Below are 17556 nucleotides of genomic sequence, written 5' to 3'. Positions count from 1 at the left end.
GCTGAGTGACTGCCCAGGGGTGGGTGGGGATTACAGGGGTCTCTGCAGGGCCTGAGGTGGAACTTGGTTGTTTTACCCCTTCTGGGAATCAGGAAGCAGCTTTGAGTGGTGGCGGCCCAGGTAGAAGAGGTGCATAGGCTTGCTGGAGATGTCAATCCAACTAAAAAAAATTTAGGTTTTTTGATTGAAGAGCACATAGACCTGGGGTTATTTTCAAACCAGAACACACGCCAGGGAATTCAGACTATGCCTCAAATTAAACTGTACAACCTGGGACCCCCTGAAGCTTGGGACAGTGCAGCGTGGAAGCAATGCCCCACTTTAAGAAGGAATTGAAAGTCAAGTAAAAGATGGGCAAGATGAGCAGAAAGGGAAAGATGCAAACCATAGAAAGTTTCTATAGTGACAAGGAAGATTGAGGTGCAAGCTCAGAAGGGGATAGCAATGTCAGGGTTCCTACATGCAAAGTTTCCAAGAAAAACATAAATTGGTCTCAGACCATAGCGTTGCTCAAAAAGGACTTTGAAGATAAAGTAAGAGAGGTAGAGGGGAAAAAATGAAAGTGATGCAGGAAAGTCATGAGAAAAAAGTCAACAGCTTGAAAAAACAAATAGAAAAGCTCTCTGAAGAAAATAATTGCCTACAAATTAAGATTGAACAAATGGAAGCTGGTGACTTTATGAGAAACCAAGACACAATAAAGCAAATCCAAATGAATTTTTAAAAAAATAGAGGGCAATGTGAAATATCTTCTTGGAAAAACTGCTGACCTGGAAAATAGATTCAGGAGAGACCATATGAAAATAATTGGACTAGCTGAAAACCATAAAAAAAATAAGAACTTAGACATTATCTTCCAAGAGATTGTCATGGAAAAATTACACTGATATTATAGAAGCAGAAGGTAAAATAGAAACTGAAAGAATTCATCGATCATATACTGAAAGAGATCCCAAAATGAAAACCTCTAGGAATATTATAGCCAAGATCCAGAGTTTCCAGGTCAAGGAGAAAATACTGCAAGCATCCAGAAAGCAACAATTTAAATACCATGGAGTCACAGTTGGGATAACACAGTATCTAGCAGCTTCTCCATTAAAGGATCAGAAGTCATAGAATATGATATTCTAGATGGCAAAGGAAATGGGATTACAACCAAGAACCATCTACTCAGCAAAACTGAGTATAATCTTCCAGGGGGAAAATGGAAATTCAGTGAAAGAGAAGACTTTCAGGTATTAGAGATGAAAAGACCTGAACTTAATGGAAAATTTGACTTTCAAATACAAGGCCATAGAGAAGCATAAAAGGTAAATAAGAAAAAGAAAACAAAAGGGATATTAAAAGGTTAAAATGTTCACATTCCTACATGAGACGATGCTATGTATAACTCATAATAACTGTCTCAGTATTAGAGCAGATGATAGGAATAAAATTATACAGAGGACACAGGTGGAAATTGATTATGAAGGGATGGTATTTGTAAAGCTTTTCTTTTTGTTATCAGGTTTTTTTTGTTTGTTTTGTTTTTTTTTTGTGGGGCAGTTGGGGTTGGGTGGCATGTCCAGAGTCAAGCAGTGGGTCTTCTGTCTGAGGCCCAATTTGGGTCCACTGTAGGTGCTTTTCCAAGTAGTCACTTAGCTGCCCCATGATGATATCTTTAAGGTAAAATTGAAGTATAAGAGGATTGCACTAGGCAGGGGGGAAGGGAGAGGTATAATGGGGTGAAATCCCACATGGAAGAAGCAGGAAAGTGCTTATGGAGTGGGGGTATGAGGAGATATAGGGGAGGAGCAAGGCAGAAAATGAACCTTAAACTCACCAGAATTGGTTCAAAGACCTTAATTTCATCAGAGTTGGCTCAAGGAGGAAATAACATACACACTCAATTGGTTGGAGCAATATTTGTAAGCAGGTAATGAGCCTAACACTCATCTAAATTGGCTCAAAGACCTTAGTCTCATCAGAGTTGATTTAAGGAGGGAATAAATTGCAAAATCAATTGGCTTGAGTAATCTATCTAACACTGCAGGACAATTGGAGGGTAAGGGGATAAGGAGGGAGGGGTGAAAGAAGGGAGGACAGATTGGTGGAGGGGGCAGTCAGAAGCAAAACACTTTTGAGGAGGGATAGGTTGAAAGAAGATAGAAAATAGAGTAAATATCATAGGGGAGGGAATAGGATTCAGGGAAAGAGTTAACAATAGTAACTGAAAAAATCCTTGAAACAGAGGCAAGAGTATTGTAAGGTGATGAAGAGGATGATTGATCAATTGATGGATTGGTGATAATTTGATGAAGAAGAGAATTGATTGAAGATTGATTGATGAGGACTGGTTGACAATGATGATGAATTGATAAAGATGAGGCTTGATTGATGAGGAGGAGGATTGATTGATGATGTTTGATGATGATGATAAAGCATATGGTACTTACTTTGCTGGGCTATTGTGAAGAAAATTCTTTGTGTAAGGAATTAATTGTGATTTGGGGGTTTTATAACCTAATATTTGCTTCATTATGGTCAGACTTAAAAAATGTAAGCTTGAAAATCCTAAGAGAAGATGGGTTTGTACTTTGGGAGATAATTGAACAAACAAGAGGAACTCTGACCACAGGGAACATTTATTGAAACTAAGTAACTAAGCCTCCCTAGATTATGATGGGGACAGCCGATGTGGGTGTGCTGAGCCAATTGGAGACTCAGCATGACTAAAAACCACCCCTTCCTGTGAGAGAGACAGAAGAAAAGCCACTCCTTTTGTGGTCATTAGTCCACAGTTTTAAAATATTTATTGTGTACTTTTGAAATAATTTTTACATTTCCTAGAAGCACAGAATCTCAGCTATGGTAAGATCAATCAAAGAGCCCATCTGTGACACAAGCAGTTTCACATCTAACACAGAATTCCTTGCAGCCTGACCAGCAACCTACATTTCCCCAAAAATGGCAACTATTTTCAAGGATCACCTGATTCTGAATGTCCTAAAGGAAGACCAGGTTCCCCAAAACAAGATCACTGATGTTGGGGTTGGTGCAGTTGCCATGGCATGTGCTATCAGTATCTAAATGAAGGATTTGGCTGATGAGCTTGTCCCAGTAGACAACTAAAGGGAAAGATGATGAATCTCCAACATGGCAGCCTTTTACTCAAAACACCAAAGATTGTTTCTGGCAAATACTACAGTGTGACTGCAAACTCAAAGCTGGTTGTCATTATCGCTGGGGCATGTCAACAGGAGGGTGAAAGTCATCCTAATTTGTTCCAGCATAATGTGAATATCTTTAAATTTATCATTCCTATTATTGTTAAATACAGCCTTAATTGAAAGCTGCTTATTGTTTCCAATCCAGAGGATATTTTGACACATGTGGCCTGGATGATAAGTGGCTTTCCTAAAAACCGTGTTATTGGAAATGGTTGCAATCTGGATTCTGGCCATTTACGTTACCTAATCGGGGATAGACTTGGTTTCCATTCTTCAAGTTGTCATGGATGGGTCCTTGGGGAACATGGAGACTCAAGTGTTCCTGTATGATGTGGGAATTTATTTTGATTTGGGGACTCTGCCTTTGGGCTGAGATTAAAAAGCCTTAGGTCCTCAGGGCTTTTCTGTGTGTGGGGCTGGTGCCCCTCCCCCTCCACTTCAGCTGAGCAAAAAAAAAAAAAAAAAACAACGCTTTTTAAGACTCCAGGTCAGATGGCTGGGGGAAAACAAATAAAAAAACAACAACAGCAACAAAAAAAAAAGTCCCCCGCTCCCTACGCCTGAAGGGAACTATCTGGGAGATGTCAGGCTTGTCCTGCCAGGACCTAGCATAGCCTGGGCAGAGGTCTCAGGTGGACAGCATGGGGCACGGGTCCCTGGAGCCCTCTGGGCACAGCCCTAGTGTGGCCAGCAGATTAGCTTGGCCTGTGCAGGGGCACAGAGAGCCGAGATTTGAGGAGAGAGAAGGAATATATATAGAGGCTAGCCAGACAGTGAAGGGGAGATGCCAGAGGACTAGGAAGACTCAATGAGTCTGCGAAGATTAAGAGGATGGACAGAAGGGGGGCTGCTACAAGGACGCTAAGGAGACTGAGGCTGTGTAAAGAGAGGAGCTGATGGGGATGGAGAAAAGTCTAAGAGCAAGGAAGAACACCAGAAGGCTAGAGACATGGAGAGGTCGGTGAGAAAGGGACACAATAGATGCCAGGGGATTGGCAACAGAGTTGAGGATGCTAAGGGGCTTTTCAGGGGGGTTGAGAAAGTGAAAGGGGCTTGGAGTTTGAAGTGAAAGTGAAGCAGGGAAGTTGGAGTGAAGGAGAAAAAGAGTGAAAGTTAGAGAAAGCTGGAGCATACCCTAAGGCAAGAGGCAGCAAGGGCCCCTATTGTATTCAAAGCAGACAGGTTGTATAATTTGGATTTCTTAATCCTTATCTCTCACATTGATTTTTATAAATAAACTCTGCTTTGATTATTTAATTAAGAGGCTTTTGGTTATCAACTTGGGAGCAGAGCAGTGGGGGAAATTTTATAAACTGCCCATATTAAATTAATAGCAGTCAAACATCCACAGATTAGTCAAACGTCCCCAAGATTAGTCCTCCAATAAGATTAGGCCCTGCAATTAGTTTAGTCCCCCAAAATTAGGTAAGCTAGTTAAAATAATTCTTACAATGGAGTTGTGTGAATGTTGTTGGTGTGTCTCTGAAGAATCTTTATCCTGATTTGGGAACTGATGCTGATTCAGAGAATTGGAAAGAAGTTCATAAACAGGTGGTTGAAAGTGCATATGAGGTGATCAAGCTGAAGGGCTATACTTCCTGAGCCATTGGATTGTCTGTTGCAGATCTGGCAGAAAGCATTATGAAGAATCTTAGGAGAGTGCATCCAATTTCCACCATGATTAAGGGCCTATATGGCATTAATGAAGACGTCTTCCTTAGTGTCCCCTGTGTCTTGGGCAGAATGGCATTTCAAATGTAGTGAAGGTAACCCTGAATCCAGATGAGGAGTCCCATTTAAAGAAGAGTGAAGATACTCTTTGGGAATCCAGAAGGGGCTGCAATTTTAAAGTCTTTTAATGTGCTGCCACTTTACTGTCTAGAGAACATGACACTGGTTAAGGGATGAAGCATGATGCACTTTTCATGTAGGTCAAATATTTCCTCTGATTAGTGACACCAGAAATATAGAACCGGGTCAATACACTTTTCCTAAACTTAGAAATTGGGGAATAATACAGTATGACTATTTATTAAACCCTGTTTGGCTAGTGATGCTTGATATGACTTTTACAAGTCTTGAAGTAGTTGCTGTTAAGCAGAGCCAGCACTGGCCCTCCAACCCCACCCCCCAGGTATATGACTGCCTGCCTTGTAGGTGCTATAGGTTCTAGTAGGTCCAGAAGACAACATTTCTGGAAATAAAGTACCATACAGTAGTAAAATTTGATGCATTGATTACCTTTGTGCTCCCCCACATTAGGGCTCTCCAGCATGGCCCCATGTATCACCCTTCCAGAGGACCTGATTATGTCTACCTATATATATGTGTGTGTGTGTGTGTGTGTGTGTGTATACATATGTATTAATAGTTGTAAATTTCCATATTATATTAAATATTCTATGTACAAAGATGTGACCAATTCAAGTGTCATACTAACCCTAAAACTGAATAACAAATAACTTATTTTTAAAAAAGAAAAGAAAGAACCCATCTAGCATAATCTGCATCTGAGCACAGATATGTTATATATGTGAGGGAAAACTCCCCATAACTCCTAAGGCATCTCATTATAGATTTGTAAACTCTAATTGTTAGGGCCCACCAATCCTCAACATACTGAACCTAAATTCCCTTATGCAATTGTTCTATTGGTCTTCTAATCAGAGCCATTTGACAACTAAGAAATTTTTCATTTTCTTCTTGACTGAGTCCTTTTTTCTTTATATCATTTAAATGTTTATAAAACACTTTATATAATTTATATAATTTAATCTTTGCAATAACTCTATGAGATAATTAGTGAAAATAATCACCCCCATGTTACAGATGAGAATAGATTCAGAATACTTTTTATTATTATTAATTTCATTTTTGTATTTATTTTCTATCTCCCTCATCTTTCTTGTACTTAAAAGAAAATAACAGGAAAAGAAAACCTGATAAATATGCATAATAAAGCTAAATGAATCCCAGCATTGGACTCATGCAAAACCATGTGCATCATGCGGCATCACTTTTCTCTCAGGAGTTGGGTAGATTTAAGTTAATTTTCCAAGGTCATATGGCTAGTAGGTAGCTGAACTAGGAACTTTCTTCCTTTTCCAAGTGCTCTTTTTTTCCACTGTCCCTAGCTGCCTGTAATACATATGTATTTATACACATGGAGCATAAATGCATGATGGTGAGTTGTGTCAATGCATGGTTAAGTTGTTCAGTGCTGGAACAGTAGTCATGGAGACTTGAATTGAAATCTGGCCTCAGATCCTGACTAACTATGAACTTAGACAAGTCACATCAGTTATTTTCTTCACTGCCTTCATCTGCAAAATGGAAATAATAAAATATATTCCTCTTAGAGTTATTATGTGGATCAATTGAGACAATATTTGTCATTGTAGTAATTGCTGCTGTTGTTGTCATCACCATCATTTATATTTCATTTTTTTTGTTTGTTTTTTGTTTTTTTGTTTTTTTTTTGTTTTTTGCAGGGCAATGGGGGTTAAGTGACTTGCCCAGGGTCACACAGCTAGTAAGTGTCTGAGGCTGGGTTTGAACTCAGGTCCTCCCGAATATAAGGCCGGTACCTTATCCACTGCGCCACCTAGCTGCCCCCATTTATATTTCATTTTAACTGTGATTAGCTTAATATGATTAATACCTGCAACAGTAAAACTTGCAGGATTTCTCATCTGTGGCTTTTGTCAAATATGTCCTGTAGATCATTAATAGGGAGAGCAGAGAGGAAATATTCCAGATTCCTTAGGTATTTTTGGTGGATAATAATTTGGTTTTATTAATCACTCTAGCTACAAAACACATCTATCTTCTCTGAACTTACCTACATTTGATAAAATCCTTTACATCACTTCCCCTTTGTACTACATCATTGTTAGTATTCATGAAACTAGTTAGCATCAAATATATACATTTCAATTACCCCCTTAGACTCACAACTTCAATTCTTCAGAAATCATGATTTTCTATAATTTACATCCAAAGAAAACCAATAGTTAAAATGGTAAGTGATTGTAAATGTACACAGATGTACACACACATATGTGTGTATTTGTATATGTATACATACATGTTCATGCACACATGTATGTGCATATACTCTGTGTGCATATATGCACATACACTGATATATATAAATTTGTGTAGGCGTATGCATACATATATGTACACATATGTACACACATGTGTGTTTGTGTGTGTGTGTGTTTGTCTATCTACTGGGCAGCTAGGTGGTACAATAGATATAGTTCTGAGTCTAGAGGCAGGAAGACTCAAATCTAACCTTAGAAACTTACTACCTTTGTGATCCTGGGAAAGCCATTTAGCACTGTTTGCTCCTATTGCTCATCTGTAAAATAAGCTAGAAAAGGGAATGACAAACCACTCCAATATCTTGGCCAATAACCCAAAGGTGCTTATGAGGAGATAGACATGACTGAAATGACCCAACAACAAGCATGTATCTACACATAGATATGCATACATTGCAACTGATTTTATTACAATTTTTACAATTTAGTTACATTACAAGGATAGTTGTATTACTTTAAGCTTAATATGTTAATTAAAACCAAAATGCTCCACTGTCTTTTAAATCTGACTTTTCTTGCCATTTAATCTTCTTCATTTTGTTCTGTTGTATGTTCTGTCTTTACTCTGCTATTCTATATTTTGCCATCTCTAATGATTTAGAAATTCTTGTTATGTCATATCCAAATCAGCCTCCTTGTTAATTACACTCTATTACTCTAGATGTTTCCTTTGGAACCTAACAAAATGAGTCTAATCCTTCTTCCATGTGACAGCCTCTCAAATGTTACAATAGATATCCCATTTCCTGTTGTGGTGTCTTTTCATACATTGTTCCTTATGCCAAGAATACACTCCAATTATTTCTTCCTAGTAACTTCCTTACTCAAGCTTATCCCCCTACCCAAGGCCATTTTTGTCCCTGCTCTGCCTTCCTCAGCTGTTACTATTTCCTCCAAAAATTATTGTGCATTCCCTTTTTATTTATTGTTTATCTACTTATATGTTTATATATTATCTATTTGGATAGAAGGTAAGATACCTGAGCGTTTGCTGAAATTATCTCAGCCATTAAGTTGTTATACAGATATGCTTCCCTCCAGCTCTATACATTAATCGTGCTGCTGTCTTGCTACTTATTTGGCAAGCTAAAATGAATCTGTGAGATGTACTCACAGGTATATTCTTGCAAAACAGTAGCTCACCTAAAGAAGGATAAGGAGCTGTGGTCAATCTCCCCAAATTGAAAATGGAGGATTTGGTTGAAGGCAACATATTTGTATTGGTCCTTCTCTAGTTAGGGAAAAGATAACATTGTTTATTAGCTTGGTTCAGAAGACCTTACCCATTACTGTAATCAAAATAGGTCCTCTCATGGATGGAACTATTTGTCAAAATTAATCTAGAGCCTTAAATCAAACCAACAAGGAAGTAAAGGAAAAATATCTTGGGGGAAAAAAGTGTCTGTTTTAGGTTATTAACCCCACTTAAACCCTTAATTTATTAAGTAGTTAATCTTTCCAAGTTTTTTCCAGTAAGAGTTACAGTTCATATTATACACAGTATGAACAACATTCTGTGATGAACAAGTGTGGAAGACATAGCTCTTCTCAGCAATACAATGTTACAAGGCAATGCCAAAAGACTTATGATTGAAAATGTTATCCACATCCAGAAAAAATAAGTATATCTTCAGAATGCTAATCAAATTATACTATTTTCACTTTATTTGTCTTTTTTTTCCTTGTGGTTTTTCCATTTTGTTCTGATTCATCTTTTACATGACTAATATGGAAATATGTGTAACATGATTGTATATGTATATATGTATATTTATATGTATGAACACAAACACATTAATACATGTTCATATGCTTATGTATGTATGTGTATATGATTGCTTGCTATCTTTGGGAGGGGGAATGGAAGGGAGAGAGGGAGAAGAAGAAATGTCAGTAACAGAGAATCATGGAAAGTTTCACTATATCAACTTTCCATTTGTCTTTATTCATATTGGTTCAACTTATATGATCTTGGCAAGAAAGCATACTAATATTATACCCTTGTGACTATTTGAAGGCTCTTCTATGGCCATATTTTATTAATTCTGTTATAACTAAATACTATCTCTGCCACATAATTTAATTTAAAATATTTTCTTTAATTTAATTTCTCATTCCACCTTTGTTCTCATTTTTTCAACAAATTCTAATTGTATAAATTTTAATATTGGATTTAGATAAATCCCATTTTTATTGAACACACACACACACACACACACACATATATATATATATATATATATATATATATATATATATATATATATATATATATATATATATATATATATATATATACTAGTCTTACCATTTGCTTTAGATGTGTGCCAAAATGACATGAGAAAAACAAAACAAAACAAAGCAAAAGAAAACACCTACAGCTATGCTGTAGACACTAAATATGTTATATGACCTGTGCAAATGACACAAAGTAATATAAATTGCTTTCACTTGAAAAATGTAAATTATGAAATAATACCCAGTTTTCCTGAGATCCTAGTTCAGATCTAAAACTGTTTGTCAAAATATGTCCTGTAAATATATCAGATGTATCTATAACACCAGAACTCAGGAAAGCTGGTCATTGAGAATTTGATATAAGAAGTTTGACATAAGAAATGGAAGAATACAAAAGGGAAAAGAAAAGATAAAATCCCCATCATAATAAAGAAAACCTTAAATTGGAAGGGAATATTTTAATTATACAAGTAATTAGAAATGGCATTGAGATGGATAAAGACATCTATATCTTGGACTTTTGGGAGCCAAGATGGCAGAGTAAGAAGAAAATCATCTCAACTATTCCATATTCACCTCCATACAACCAGAAAATAGTTCTGCAAAACAAATTATGGAACAGCAGAAATAGCAAAAAGACAGAGTAAAACAATTTTTGAGCCCACAACACTTGAAAAATTATCCTGAAAAGTCTATCTCACTTGAGTAACCATGGAGTGCATTTCAAGACAGGAAGCATCCCAATGAATGTATAGCAAGTCACACCTCAGCAAACCAATAGGAGATCCTGAGATCCAGATCCATGGAACAGGCAAATAACAACAACAGGACCTACCATGTCTCTCAGCTTAGCCAGGGCAATTAGTAGCCACCAACTTTGAGAATTTCTGAGATTTAGTGTAGCCAGTGGAAAACAGACAACCACTAATGGCAAGACCTCCGCATGCTTTAGTGGAGCCCCAGAGAAACTCAGAAACAGCCCCACTGGCCTCAGCACAATCCAGACACTAGCACTAGGACACAGGCTCAATAACAGGTAAACTGTCAGAATCCTACAACCCCCAGTAAGACCAGCTACCCCCCACTCCACCCCCTCATCACAGCACCAGATACAAGGTTCCCCCATGGGCCTCAAGATACCATCTGTACATAACCAGGTAAACATACAGGACCTGCAACCCCTAACATAAGAAGCCTGAGACAGTGCCACTTGCAACCCAGGAGCAAAGCTCAAACTTAAGAGAAAAAGGCCAAAAGAGATAAGAAAAACATAACAACAACAAAAGAATCTGACCATAGAATATTGTAGTGACAGGTAAGATCAAGACACAAACACAGATGAGCACAACAGTGTCTAAATATCTATTGGAAAAACCTCAAAGAATCATTGGAAGTGATCTCAATTCCAGAAATAACTAATGGAAGAACTCAAAAAGGAGCTTAAAATCACATAAGGGAGTCAGAAGAAAAGAATGGAAAAGAAATGAGAATGATGCAAAAGAATTATGAAGAAAAAGATTGAACAGCAGGGAAAAAAAAGAAAATGACTGCTTAAAAATTAGAATTGTCCAAATGGAAAAAGTGATACCTTTAAAAAGTACAATTGGGGGGGCAGCTAGGTGGCACAGTGGATGGAGCACCGGCCCTGGATTCAGGAGTACCTGAGTTCAAATCTGGCCTCAGACATTTAACACTTACTGGCTGTGTGACCCTGGGCAAGTCACTTAACCACAAGTGCCCTAAAAAAATAGATAAATAAAAAAGTACAGTTAGTCAAATAGAAAAAAAAGTACAAATGCAATTGAAAAAAATTTCTCCTTAAAAATTAGAATTGGGTAAGTAGAAGTGAATGACTCTATGAGACATCAAAATTCACTCAAACAAATTCAAAAGAATGAAAAAAATAGAGGAAAATGTAAAATACATCATTGGAAAAACAAATGACCTGGAAAATAGATCCAGGAGAGACAACCAGAATCATTTGGACCACATGAAAGCCATAATCAAAAGGAGAATTTAGGGGGTAGTTAGGTGGCACAGTGGATAAAGCACCGGCCCTGGATTCAGGAGTACCTGAGTTCAAATCCAACCTCATAAACTTGAAACTTAGTAACTGTGTGACCCAGGGCAAGTCATTTAACCATCATTGTCATGCAATAAATAAATAAACAAACAAAAAGACAGACAGATAAATAGATAGATAAATAGATATATAGATACATGAATGAATAAATGAATAAACAAATAGATAAATAAGTAAATGAATGAATAAATGAATAAATATATAGATATCTATATAGATAACTAGATGAATGAATAAAGAAATAAGTGAATGAATAAATAAATGAATGAATGAATAAGTGACCATATGGAAAAATGAATGAATGAGTGAATGAAGGAATGAATGAACAGAAGAAGAAATGAATGAGTGAACAGATAATAAGTAGATGAAAGAACAAAAATAAATGAATGAATAAACAAACAAACAAAGAAATAAAGACAGAAAGAAAAAAACAATAAATATTAATGAATGAATGTATAAATAAATAAATACATAAATGAATGAATGGATATATAGATGATATATAGATGCTAGATAATTTTTTTCTAAAAGGAGAACCTGTATAACATCTTTCAAGAAATTATCCAGGAAAACTGCCCTGACATCCTGGAACCAGATGGCAATATAGACATTGAAAGAATCACCTTAGGAAAGAGATCTGAAAATAAAAACTCCACGGAATATTATAGCCAGAATTCAGAATTATCACTTGAAGGAAAAAAAATACTGCAAGTTAGGGGCAGCTAGGTGGTGCAGTGGATAAAACCTTGGCCCTGGATTCAGGAAGACCTGACTTCAAAGCTGGCCTCAGACACTTGAAACTTACTAGCTGTGTGATTATGGGCAAGTCACTTAACCCTCATTGCCTCACAAAAACAACAACAAAACAAACAAACAAACAAAAGACACCAAAAAACAAAACAAAACAAAAATACTGCAAGTGGCCAGAAAGAAAAATTCAAATACCATGGGCCCACAATCAGAATTACTCAGGATTTAACAACAGCAGCATCCAAAGATCAGAGGTTGTGGGAAATGATATTCTGAAAGGAAAACAAACTAGGACTACAACCAAGAATCCAGCAAAATTAAGCATAAAACATCAAGAGAAAACATGGTCATTCAACAAAATAGAAGGATTTCCAGCTTTCCTAAAGAGAAAAATAGAATAAAACAACAAAAAAAATGATCTCTTATCTCAAGACCCAAGATCAGCATAAACAGGCAAAAAGAGACAAGAAAACATAAGGGATTCATTTGAGCTAAACTGTTTACATCCTTACATGGGAAGATTATACTTGCAATTCTTGAAAAATCTCACCACTAATTGTATAGCTAGAAGGAATATAGAGACAGAGAATATAGGTATAAGATGGATTTGAAGGAATAATGTAAAATAGTTAACGTATGAAAAAGAAGAGTACACTGGGTGCAAAAGAAAGGAAGTAGAATGAGGTAAATTATTTCTCATGAAGAGGTGCAGAAGAACTACTACAATGGAGGGTGAAATGGGAGGGTAGCTGTTGCGCATTGGTTAAATCTTACTCTCATCAATATTGTCCCAAAGAAGGAATAACATAGATGATTCTTTGACTATAGAAATTTATCTTACCTGACAGGAAAGTAGGAGGAGAGTATATTAAGTAAAATGGAGGGTATTGAGAGAAGGGAGGGCAGATCAGGGGAGGTTATAGACAAAAGGAAAACACTGGTGAGGAGGGAAAGCATGAAAGGAGAGAGAGAACAAACATGAAGAAAAATAGGATGGAAGGAAATACATGGTTAATAATCATAACTATAAGTGTGAATGAGATGAAATCTCTGATAACAGAGTTGATATAAAAAAATAATCCTATACTACGTTCTTTACAAGAAACACATTTGAAGCAGAGAGACACACACAAAATAAAAATAAGGGTCTGGAGCAGAATTTATTATGCTTCAGCTGAAGTAAAAAAAGCAGGGGTAACACTCCTTATCTCAGACAAAGCAAAAGCAAAAAAAGATCTAATTAAAAGAGATACAGAAGGAAACTACATCTTGCTAGAAAGTAACATAAATAATAAAGGAATATAAATAATAATCATTATTGGGGACCACAACTGTTCTCTCTCCAAATTCAATAAATCTAACAAAAATGATAAATGAGAAAGAAACTAAGGACAACATAGAACAAGATAAGATCAAAATGGATGGATGATTTAGCCATAAAGGGTCACCATAAACAAATGATAATAATAAGGAATAGTCTTCCTCTCAGATCTATGGAGAAGGGAAAAATTCTTGGCCAACCAAGAGATAGAGAACATAATGAAATGCAAAATTGATAATTTTGATTACATTAAAATAAAATGCTTTTGTACAAACAAAAACAATGCAACCAAGATTAGAACAAATGCACGAAGCTGGGAAACAATCTTTACAAGTATCTCTGATAAAGGCTTCACTTCTTAAGTACATAGAGAACTCAGTCAAATTTAAAAGAATACAAACCACTTTCCAATTGGTAAATTGTCAAAGAATATGAACAGGCAGTTTTCTGATGAAGAAATCAAACGTATCTATAGCCATATAAAGGATTGCTCTTAATAAATTTTGATTAAAATGCAAATAAAATAACTATATCATACTACCACCAAACACCATCAGGTTGGCTAATATGACAACAAAAGGTAAATTATAAATGTTCGAGAGGGTGTGGAAAAACTGGGACACTGATGCACTATTGGTGGAATTTGGAACAGATCCAGCCATTCTGGAGAGCAATTTGGAACTATGCAGAAAGGGCAACCAAACTATGCAGATCCTTTAATCCCACAATACAAGTACCAGGGCTATATCCCAAAGAGATTATTAAAAAGGGCAAAAGACCTACACGTTCAAAATTTTTTTACAGAAGTCTTTTTCATGGTTTCAATATATTAGAAATTGAGGAGATGCCAATCAGCTGGAGAATGGCTGAACAAGTTGTTCTTTCATGAAGGTAAAGTCATCTCCTCTGAGTGGAAATATTTGATTCAATAGGGTCTGTAATGCTCTAGAACCTTTTAAAATAAATTCATTTTTTTTCACACAGTAGGACCTGGAAATACTCAACACATCCAGGAAATTCATCATGCCTTTGATTTCTGGCTTGGTCGTTTTCCATTCTCTAGTTTGGCTATGTTGGTGGCAAACACCTTGTTACATTCTTCAGCTGCTATTAATAATAAATGGGTCACAATTAAAGATAATCACTGCTATTAAAGTCTTTAATGATATTCTAGGATTCTGCCAATTATTTAAGGGACATATAATCTTTGTAGAATTATGTAGAAGGCATATTTTTCAAGATATTGGAATGTGGTAGATAAGGGGATTTAGCAGATACTCAAAAGACCCACCTAGAGATTAATCTAAACTGATTGAATTAAATGAGAGTGACTGACTGCTGACTAGATTGTAAGCATATCTGGCTGTTCGTTAAGAGGGTATTGTTCTCAGAAGCTAAAAACTTTGAACTTTACATCAAGACCACCTTCAGGTGCAGTGCTAGCCAATCAGCTTGAAGAACTTCCCACTTCTGGGAGAAGAACATGAAGGAGAAAGTTGAAACAGGGTGGAGGAGATCTTCCTCTTTTGTGGTGCAAGACATTGGCTTGGTGGCAGAGGACTTCAGGTGGGAGTTTAGGAAAGGTGGGATTTCCATGCTATAAGAAATCTGTTCTCAATCTTTCTCTTTCTTTTACTATCTTTTAATAAATCCTTAAAAATGTAAACTCATTTATCAGTGATTTTAGCCAGTTTCCCCCCCCAAAAAAAAAAAACTGGGGGGACAGATTAGAAACCACATTTATAATTTTAAAATACACACATAGAAACATGGCATGATTAGAGAGAATATTTTAGATCCTTGTTAACATCTTTAAAATGGTTTACAAAGGGGGGCAGCTAGGTGGTGCAGTGGATAAAGCACCAGACCTGGATTCAGAACCTGAGTTCAAATCCGGCCTCAGATATTTGACATTTACTAGGTGTGTGACTCTGGGCAAGTCACTTAACCCTCATTGCCCCGCCCCCCCAAAAATGGTTTACAAAACACATAATGGTATTCTATATTCACCCTATCCTTTGTTGAGATATTTAGAAATAGCTATATAATTTTGTTTAGGGAATTAAAGCTGGATTGTATATACATATCTGCCAAATCAAATAGCCATAGTTTATGGCTGTTCTTATGATCATGCCCTCACATCCTTATAATTTAATGGAGTTTTTGATACGTGAACATGGATATCATAAACCATAGTATAAAAATCACAAATTTAGAGGTGGGAAAGACCATAGATGCCATTGAATCTATCCTCATCATCTTATAGACAAGGAAAAGGAGGAACAGAGAGGTTAAGTACCTTCTCCAAAATCATGCATCTGCATTTGAATTCAGTTTTTCTTTATTTGAATTACAGTATTCTATCCACTATAGCCACCTAGGTGCTTCTAACATTTATGGGATTCAAAATGATTGTTTTAAAAAGTACTCCCTAATATTCTTTATAGAGAGAAAAAAAAAAACAGGGTTGCTTTTCATTTCACCACAGTAGGGAGTTACAGTTTATAGAATGATTCCAGGATACCCCTCTGTTGTGTATTTGAAAGTTATTTTTTAAGAATTTCATTATGAAAACTATAGCCTAGAGAAACTAAGAGTTATAAGAATAGATTCTAACCCCAGATTTTCCAAATAGTATTGCTATAAAAATTCAGTAAAATTTTATGGTCTTTTAGACTACATAAATGAAGGTTGTCTTAGTAGTTGTCTCTTATAGATGCCTCCTTTTGCGGATGAGGGAATTGAGATCAAAATAAAAATAATCTCCTAAGGACACAGAGGTAGTGAATAGCTCATCTCCCCCTACCCCTTAAACTTCAGTTTCTTAATTTCTAAAAGTGTGGCCATGAACTAGGTATTTTGTCAAGCTATCTTTTAATTCCCATGCTTCTATTACATGTAACTTCCTTCAATATTTCTAGTTGTAGGTTTTAGTGACATCCCTGGATTCTCACATGTTCAAAAATTTTCAGGATACATCTTTACATAAATGTTGGCATTCTGGAGACTGAGGTAAATATTATATACATGAAATATTTTGTTAGATGGTTAATGACTTGATATAGCAATTTAGAAAACAAAACAAATAATTTACAATAAGGGCTGATTTAACTGATGAACTACCACATTCAGCTGATGCTGTCTAGCAAATGCTATGATTGTATCATTTCCTCTCCACTTTCCAAATTTCTTTAATTCATCAACATATTCTTCCAAAGGGGAGTTATTTATTCTAAAAGACTCAAACTCTTGTCTATGGTTAATCATATAAGAAGCAGCTTCTTGTCTGTGTCTGAGATGATTCCTACAGTGACCTTCTAGCTGGTCTGCTAAGGCCCTAAAAAGGCAATTTCCGTCTCCCGATACTTTACGAAGACTGAATCCCAAAGCATTTAACTGATCAGTGAGACTATCAAATGGGAACTGCCTATTTCCTCTGGACTCTCTTTGCTCTTTAACAGTTGCTATCCTTAGGGTTTTTTGCTCTTTAGCGTCTACTTCAGTTTCATCTGAAATCTCTTTACCTATGAATGGTGCAGGCTTTACATGAGAGCAATGAATCCATGAGTATTTTTCACCAATTTTAATGGCAGTAGGAGTTGTCAATAATACCTGAAAAGGTCCCTCCCAAGCAGGCTGGGTTCCACTGGTTCTCTGAAAATTCTTTACATATATTTTATCCCCTGGGTTGAAATTATGCAATGAAAAGTCTAATGGTCCTGCCTGGACCACAGCTCCTGCCTCATGGAGTTCACATAGCCTGGTCTGTAATTCCTGTATATAGGTGGCAACAGAAGTATCACCTCCCACCAGTGATATATAAACTGGGGAAAAAGTTTTAGCTTG

General features: G+C 36.4%; 1 pseudogene; it reads left to right on the top strand.

The window, feature by feature from the left end:
- The first annotated feature begins 2946 nt into the window (after nucleotides 1-2946).
- LOC122747091 lies at nucleotides 2947-5068 on the top strand (annotated as a pseudogene).
- The last annotated feature ends 12488 nt before the right edge of the window (nucleotides 5069-17556 follow it).

This window comes from Dromiciops gliroides, chromosome 1 (genome assembly GCF_019393635.1).
Source record: "Dromiciops gliroides isolate mDroGli1 chromosome 1, mDroGli1.pri, whole genome shotgun sequence".
In the NCBI taxonomy this organism is placed as follows: domain Eukaryota; kingdom Metazoa; phylum Chordata; class Mammalia; order Microbiotheria; family Microbiotheriidae; genus Dromiciops; species Dromiciops gliroides.
Note: the sequence above shows the minus strand (reverse complement) of the source record. Positions and strands in the feature narration are given on the sequence as shown.